The sequence below is a fragment of the Orycteropus afer genome, unplaced genomic scaffold (genome assembly GCF_000298275.1).
Source record: "Orycteropus afer afer isolate SDZICR_OR568_19922 unplaced genomic scaffold, OryAfe1.0 scaffold00250, whole genome shotgun sequence".
Lineage (NCBI taxonomy): Eukaryota > Metazoa > Chordata > Mammalia > Tubulidentata > Orycteropodidae > Orycteropus > Orycteropus afer.
Window position 1 is genome coordinate 2,829,197 of NW_006921837.1, and position 8,674 is coordinate 2,837,870.

The following is an 8,674-nucleotide window of genomic DNA, read 5'->3' on the forward strand; positions in this document are numbered from 1 at the left end:
GAACCCACCAGCCACTCTGTGGAGTAAAGATTTACAGCCTTGGAAGCCTAACGGGGATCACTATGAGTCGAAATCAACTCAAAGGCAGCTTGATGGCAGTGAGTTTGATTTTTTTTTTTTTTTTTTTGAGTCGAGCACAAGCAGTTTGCACTCACAAGTCAGAACTGACTGGACAGCAATGGGGGAAGAAATAAAAGTAGGATAACTGACATTATATATCTCATGATGTGATAACACAGAAAGTGTACTGCTCCTCCTGTGAAGTCTTCTAGCCAAAAATATCTTAACAAGAAGCTGATCCAGGTTACAGGAAATAGAATAGGTTAAATAACATCAGGAGAAAACAATCAGCCACATCCCATATATGTATGAAACCAATGACTCATTTCTCATCTTCCCCAAGTGAATGGAATGAAAAAGAGAGTAGGGAAGAATTATTACGCAATAAAAGAGTCCTTTCCGTCAAATACCATGTGTAGATCTTGATTTGAAAACAATTATAAAACATCATTTGAGTTCATTAGAAAAATTTGAGTATGTTCTGAATATTAACACATGGTAATGGCATTATGGTTATGTTAATAAAATGTTCATTTCTGGTAGAGTTAACTACTGAAGTATTTATGGATGAAAGGAACTGATGCCTGGAACTTACTTTAAATATTCCAGCAAAGCCAACAAACATTGAGAGAAAACAAGATTAGGTGATGAAAGAGTTCATTATATTTTTTTTCCACTTGTATGCATGACTGAAAGCTTTGTCTAAAAATTTTTTTTAAATGCTTATGTCAGTTTTATTTTTTTGCCATCCTAGATGCTAATGGCAACAAAAATAAGAAATCAATTTTTTTAAAAAAAATTTAAAAATTAATAAAAAAACAATTTGTCAAAACCTCCAAATTTGATTTCTTTCTTTTGAGTGTTATGTTTATAAAAACTGCAATCACAAAACAAGAATATTAAGCAATGTTACATACTTGTACTTTAAAGCATAGGACTTTAGGGGTACTTTAGCGATACTAAGCCTTCTGCCTAGCACACCTTCCACATTCTTTTCCACCTATAGGACTCCTTAGGATGGTTCTTCCTCTATTTCTGCATGTTTCCCAGAGTACTTTGCTCTTCCCACTGACTTCCAATAACTTGTGTTCCCTCTTCCACCAGAGTGTGAGCTTCCCCCTCCAATCAAGGGCCAAGGGTCAGTTCCTATTATTCTCTAGATTCCTGGCACCTAGCATGGCATTGACGTATAGTAACCACTTGCCACTGATTCTATTCCATCTCATGGAAACTCCATGTATGTCAGAGTAGAACTTATTTCATAGAGTTTGCAATGCCTAATGTTTTGATAGTACATCACCAGGCCTTTCTTCCAAGGTGCCTCTCAGTAGACTCAAATCTCCAAACTTTCAGTTAGCAGATGAGTGCATTAACTGTTTATACCACTTAGGGACTCCACTTAGTGAATATTTGGGAAATGTATAAACAGAATCTAATCCACTGTATATTATGCCTTAGAGTTCTGAACCCCAAGGGGTGACGTTTCTGGGCCAAGACCACAATTCTTCAGAATCAGAACCATTCCTGAGAACATAGACCTTCTTCTGGTCCCTAATTCAGTGCTGCTTCTGAATCTTATTTTCTGATCTCAGAGTTTCTTCTCTTTATTGAAGTGTCCTTCCTCTGCCAGTGTCAGATGTGCCATTTCCAGTGTACCCCCAAACCCCAATTCTTACAACAAACTTGCTGTGTTCTCCATTATGACGTTTGGATTTTTCAAGAAGACATTGCTTAAATTGTGTCAGGAAGGAGAACTTATAAGTAATTACAAACACACACACACACACACACACATAGTTTTTAAAATAACAATAAGTGAAATCCTTAGCATCCATGTTTCAGAACTATTAAATCGTCTTTTAGTTCTGCTCTGGCATCTGATTTGCTGAGTCAAGAAAAGGAAACCAGGAAATGTTTTCAATGTTTCTTAAGTTTTACCTCCAAAGTCATGGGCATATATTGCCTAAAAATAACCTAGATTTTCTCCAAGCCTTATTGACCGCTCTGACTCAGCCTTTGGCCAGAGGTCATACTCAGCTACTCCACCCAGTCCACTCAGGATTCAGGAGATTCCCCCAAAAGTTATAAAGCACAATGATAGAAAGCCAGTCTTGACATCCATTTCTCACCCTCATTGCTTATTTTTACGTCCCTCAGTTCTTAGCTTAGATGTCACATCATCTAACCTCCCATCAGGATTGAGTGACCTCCTTTGTGGTCCCATCATATGTCACAGGTCATCTGGCATGACTCTTGACACACTATTTCAATTGTCTCTGAACTTTACTCTAGGCTGCTAGCTCCTCCAAGGTAGGGACTGTCCTTCCCCATTGTATTCCCAGTGCCTTGCATGTGGTAGCTAGTCAATAATCACTTGTTCAATTTATTATATGAGTAGTTGGAATAATGAAATAATGAATTACTTTCAAGTTTGAAAGTCCAGTAATTAAGACTTCAAATATAGATCATTCTACTTGTTAAAGATATTAAAGAAACATCTTCTGTCCTCAAGATGGCCTTACATTAAAAGAAAAATCTTGAAAGAGGAGAAAGCATATAGTGTTCATAAAATGATTGCACTGGGTAGGAGAAGGGGAGTGAGTTATACAGATACTCAACATCCCTCTTCCTGCTTTTTTCCTTCTTTCCTTCCTCCTTTCCTCCCTCCCTCCTTCCTTCCTTCCTTTTTCTCTCTCTCTTTCTTTAACTAAGAAGCCACCTCTGGAATGGCCTGCCTGAGGTTCTACTTGCCTTCCTCATCCAATCCCCTGTTCTGCCTCTTTAAGTAGACAACAGTTCTGGCTGTAAACATGGTAAAAGGAACATAAATGCTGACAAGCACTGAGTTCTCTTCTTCTGACACTTACACACTCCTTATGTTGCATTGAGCCTTGACTCACCCTGAGGGTGACTAAACTCTGAGCTCCAATTTGCACTTGGAACCCCTCCCAAGTAGAGCTCTTTGCCTGGGCCTGATGCTAGTTAGCAGATCTCAATCTGCAATAAGGAGGATGGGTGTGATTCATGGTAATCCTCATACTACCTAAATTATAAACTCCCAGCTGTTCAAGGCAATGGGGTATTTGGTGATGTAGTGCTTAAGGCATTTGACTGCTAACTAGAAGGCTGGAGGTTCAAACCCAGCCACTCCTTGGAAGGAAGATTGGACAATCTACTTCCGTATTGATACTGCCTCGGAAACCCAAGGAGGGGTTGCTATGAGTCAGAATCAACTCACTGATCAAGCTCTCCAGTCAGAAGGATTTTGGTAAAGCAGAGGGTCAGCAAAAAAGAGGACACAATAGCTGCAACAATGGGCTCCATTATAGCAAATATTGTGAGGATAGCACAAGACCAGGCAAAGTTTCATTCTGTTTTACACAGGAAATTGACTCAATGACACTTAACAACAACAACAACATACACTTAGGTCTATTTTCAACACTCCAAACGAAAATCAAACTCACTGCCACTCAGTCAATTTCAACTCATAGTGACCCCCTTTGGGTTTCCAAGGCAGTAAATCCTTTTTTTTTTTTTTTTAATTTTTATTTTTATTGTGCTTTGGGTGCAACTTTACCTAGCAAACTTGTTTTACATTGATGCAGTAAATCTTCACAGAAGTAGATTGCCCAGTCTTCTGCAGAGTGGCTTCTGGTTAGCAGTCAAATGCCTTAGGTACTATACCATCAGAGTTCCTTCAACACTAGGTAGGAAAAGCATCTAATATCCATGTTGTTGTTGTTGTTATGTGCTGTTGAGTCGGACCCAACTCATAGCAACCCCTCCTTGGGTGTCCAAGGCAGTATCACTATGGAAGTAGATTGCCCCATCTTCCCTCCAAGGAGTGACTGGTGGGTATGAACCGCCAGCCTTCTGGTTAGCAGTCAAGTCCCTTAGGCACTATGCTACCAGAGCTCCCTTAATATCCATAGTACATGCAAATAAACACTTAACCATTTTTAAAACATTCCAGTTTCATATTCTCTTCTCCACACTTTGACTATCTTCCCATTCATATGCATATGACCTTGGACCTCTGGCTAGGTGGAACCAGGAGCCCTCTGCCCCCTATCAATTATCATGTTTAAACAGCCTACTTTTTCTCCAGGCCATTCCAGATGTCACTTTTCTCCCTTCAGATGCAGCATAACATCTCTTATTTTTCTTTCAGCCATTAAAGGCAACAACAACCAAAATAATCATCTAAGAATCAAAAATTTCACTTTCCATGTCCCTTTATTCTTCTTCTTATAAAATCTTAAGTTTCCATGAGTCTGGAGCCATTGCAATGAATCTTGCTTCTGATGCCAACTGTAAAAATGGTGTGATGGAGGCATATAACCTCCAATTTATGTGTGTGTTGGGGGGGAGGTGGCAAGAGTTATCATCAGCGTCAGCCCAAGCTGATTCCTACTACTTTCTCTGTCTCTCTCTTTGGTCTAGGAGGTTCTCAGCATAGGGATCCCAGGTCCAAAAGATATAGTCAACTCCTGGCTTTTCTTTCTTGGTGGTCATGAGGTTCCCCTTTTCTGCCTCTAGGATGGCTCATTTTAAGCCTACTGGAATGGCAAAACTGACCAATCCCCTTGTTAGAGTTCAGTATACCTTATATGCATGACTCCACTCCCACAAGGGTGCCATTCACCTTATTTACATTATTAGCAAACTATCCAACCTACTTGGTGGGCAACAAGCACCTGATTTGCATAATTTGCCTATAATTTGGTGGGAGTTACAAAGACTATGGCTGAAAGGGCCATGTTAGGTAATTCACTGCATTGCAGGAATCTTAGACCTAAGGCTATGTTTAGGGTTAGGAGCCACCTACCCTATTATCCCGAGCTTTGGAGGCATGAAAACTCTAAGCCACGTCTTGCCCACAAAGAGTTTACAATACATTTGCTGCCAAGGTTTCATGAAGTAAGTGCCAATACAGTGTAAACATAGAAGAACATTGGATTCAGAGACAGAGAAAAGAAAAAACATTTCTAGAAGATGATATGTATATTGCTCTTCACTGGTACAAAGCAATACAGTAATACTTTTGCATCTACCAGAATTTAAATTCCATGAGGACATTTTGTGCATTTTGTTCACCACTGTTGCCCTAGTGCTTTTCACTGGTTCAAAGCATGGAACAAGAACTCAATAAATATTTGCTGAGTGAATCAACCATTGGGTATACTGTGTTGTGTACACTTTGGAAAAGAAAACTGAGTAGCCAAGAAGTGAATTGAATTACTTGAGGTGGTGGTCACCAGCCCAGCATTTGGCCCATATAAGTCATTACAGTTAATTACTCATAAAACATAGCTGAACTCCTGTTCTGGTGTTCCTTTAATATTTTCTAGAAGGTAGGAAAATAAAGAAACACATGATTAAATGACATATACATACAAAACTAAAGATAACACTTAGTTCAATGTCCAAAGAGCATTAACAACTATTCACAAAATTATGGACACAAAACATTTTTTAGAAGCAATAAAAGCAGGTAGTAGAGCATGGGTTTTGGATGCTGGAAGATAAGCCACTGGTATTTTAAATACCAGCAGGGTCATCCATGGTGGACAGGTTTCAGCAAAACTTCTAGACTAAGATAGACTAGAAAGAAAGGCCTGGCAACTATTCTGAAAATTGGCCAATGAAAACTCTATAGATAACAACAGAATATTGTCCAATACAGTGCTGGAAGATGAGCCTCTGGGTTGGAAAACCCTCCACATTCACAGTGGCTGCAGCAGTGGACTCGAGCATACTCCATCATGAGGGTGGCACAGGACCAGACAATGTTTTGCTCTGCTGTACATGGGCTTACTATGAGTTGTAGTTGACTTGATGGCAACTAATAGCAACAATAAGCTATTTACAAAATTATAGACATGAAGAACATTTTTTAAGAGTAGAAGCAGGAGATGAAGTGACAAGCTCCAAGGTCCTTTTGGTTATAGTATGCTATGTCCTAGCTTTGTAGCCATAATGTATGCCAGTTATTTTTTTATATTGGTAGAGGACATAACAAGGAAGTTATATAGGTCAAGGAATGTTTTAAAGTTCTGAATAGAAGAGCTGTTAATGAATTTAGTTTGGGGTGTCTTGCCACCAGAAAATGACAGACCTTTTATAAACACCTTTGGCTGTTTGCTCATCAAGAGAAGTCACACATTTTTTTCTCTGTAAAAAGTGTCAAAGGAAAAAAAAGGTGCAGTTGCACTCTCGGCTCACTGAGGACTGGGACTGTTTTAAAATTCAATATATATTGTGATAACCCTAGAGAATCATAAGAAAGTCCCATGCCTTTTGTTCCATGTCAGGGTGACTTGGTGGGATACAGATTGAAATGCTGAGAGGCACTCTCACCCATAGGATAAAAAAGAAAGTTTGTCTGCATTTTGTTTTGCTTTTAATAGTGTTTATGAGAACTTCCAGGAGCCCTGTTGGCACAGTAGTTAAGCACTCAGTTGTCAACTGAAAAGTCAGTGATTTGAACCCACCAGGCACTTTATGGGAGAAAGATGAGGCAGTTTACTTCCATAAAGATTATAGCCATGGAAACCCTAAGAGGTAGTTCTACTCTGACCTACAGGGTCACAATGACTTAGAATGGACTCAAGGGCAGTGGGTTGGGTTTGGCGTTAACATTTAAAATACTCATCTCTCCATAACGAGCAGTTCCACTTTTCAGCATGTCATCATTTCTACTCTAAGGAAACCCACACACTGTGGTGCAAGTAGGTACGTCCATGAGTATTTACTGTAGCATGACTTCTACAAGCAGAAAAATTGTAAATAACCTAACTACCCACTCTTGTTGTGTGGTGCTATCGAGTTGATGACAATTCATAATGATCCTGTGTGACAAAGTAGAACTCCCCCATAGGATTTCCTAACTTATAATCTTTACAGAAGCAGACTACCAGGTCTTTCTCCCATGGAGTTGCTGGATGGGTTCAAATTGCCCTCGTCTCATTTAGCAGCCAAACGCTTAACCATTGCACTATCAGGGATCCTAAACATCCACTAATAGTTTTTAAAAGTGTATATCTATATAAAGGAGCACTATGCAACTAAAAGTCATGAAGTAGTCCTCTGTCTTCTATGCTCGAAAGGATCTCAAAGGATGTGTTCCACTCCTGGCTCTTCTTTCTTGGTGGCATAAAATACCCCTTTCCACCTCTCAGATGGCTCATTTTAAGGCTAGTGGGATGGCAAAACTTACCAATCACCTCATTAGGGTTCCATGAACCTTATTTGCATAGTCCCACCCTCACAACCATGCCATACACCATATTTACATTATTAACAAGCTATCCAATCCCCTTGATGGGCCAAAACATCTCATTTGCATAGTCCCACCCAGTCATTTGGTGAGAGTTACAAAGATCATCACAGCTGTTTTAGGTGTTGTTGAATTGGTTCCAACTCATAATGGCCCTACCTACAACAGAACGAAACAGTCCTTTACCCTTCCCACAACCCTTGCTATATTTAAGCCCACTGTTGCAGCCATGGTGTCAATCCATCTCATTGAGGGTCTTCCTCTTTTTTGCTGACCCTCTGCCTTACTAAGCATGATGTCCTTCTCCAGGGACTGTCTCTGTTGATAACATGTCCAAAGTAAGTAAGACCACGTCTTGCCATCTTCACTTCTAAGGAGAATTCTGGCTGTACTTCTTCCAAGATGGATTTGTTCATTCTCCTGCCAGTCCATGTGTATTTAATATTGTTTGTCAACACTACAATTCAAATTCATCAATTCTTCCTCAGTCTTCCTTACTCATTGTGCAGCTAACGCATGCATATGAGGTGATTGAAAATACATGATTTGAATCAAGTGTACCTTTATCCTCAAAGTGACATTTTTGCTTTTTAACACTTTAAAGAGGACTCTTATAGCAGATTTGTCCAATGCAATATGTTGTTTGATTTCTTGGCTGCTGTTTCCATGGGAGGAGCTCTGGTAGTGTAGTGCCTAAGGCATCTGACTGCTAACCAGAAGGCTGGCGGTTCAAACCCACCAACCACTCCTTGGAAGAAAGATTGGGCAATCAACTTCCGCAGAGTTACTGCCTCAGAAACTAAGGAGGGGTCACTATGAGTCGAGAACAACTCAACAGCAGTGAGTCTGGTTTTGGTTTCCGTGGGTGCTGATTGTGAATCCCAAGAAAATGAAATCCTCAACAATGCAATCTTTTCTCCATTTATCATGATGTTGCTTACTGCTCCAGTTGTGAGGATTTTGTTTTCTTTATGTTGAGGTGTAATCAATCCATACTGAAGACTAGTCTTGGATCTTCATCAATAAATACTTCAAGTCCTCTTCACTTTCAGCAAGCAAGGTTGTGTCATCTGCATATCACAGGTTGTTAATGAGTCTTCCTCCAGTACTGATGCTGTGTTCTTGTTCATATAGTCCAGCTTCTCAGATTATTTGTTCAGCATACAGATTGATCAAGTATGGTGAAAGGACACAACCTTGACATACAACTCTTCTGATTTTAAATCATGCAGTATCCCTTTGCTCTGTTCAAACCGCTGCCTCTTGGGTATGTACAGGTTCCTCATAAGCACTATTAAATCTTTTGGAATTCCCCATTCTTTAAAATGTTAT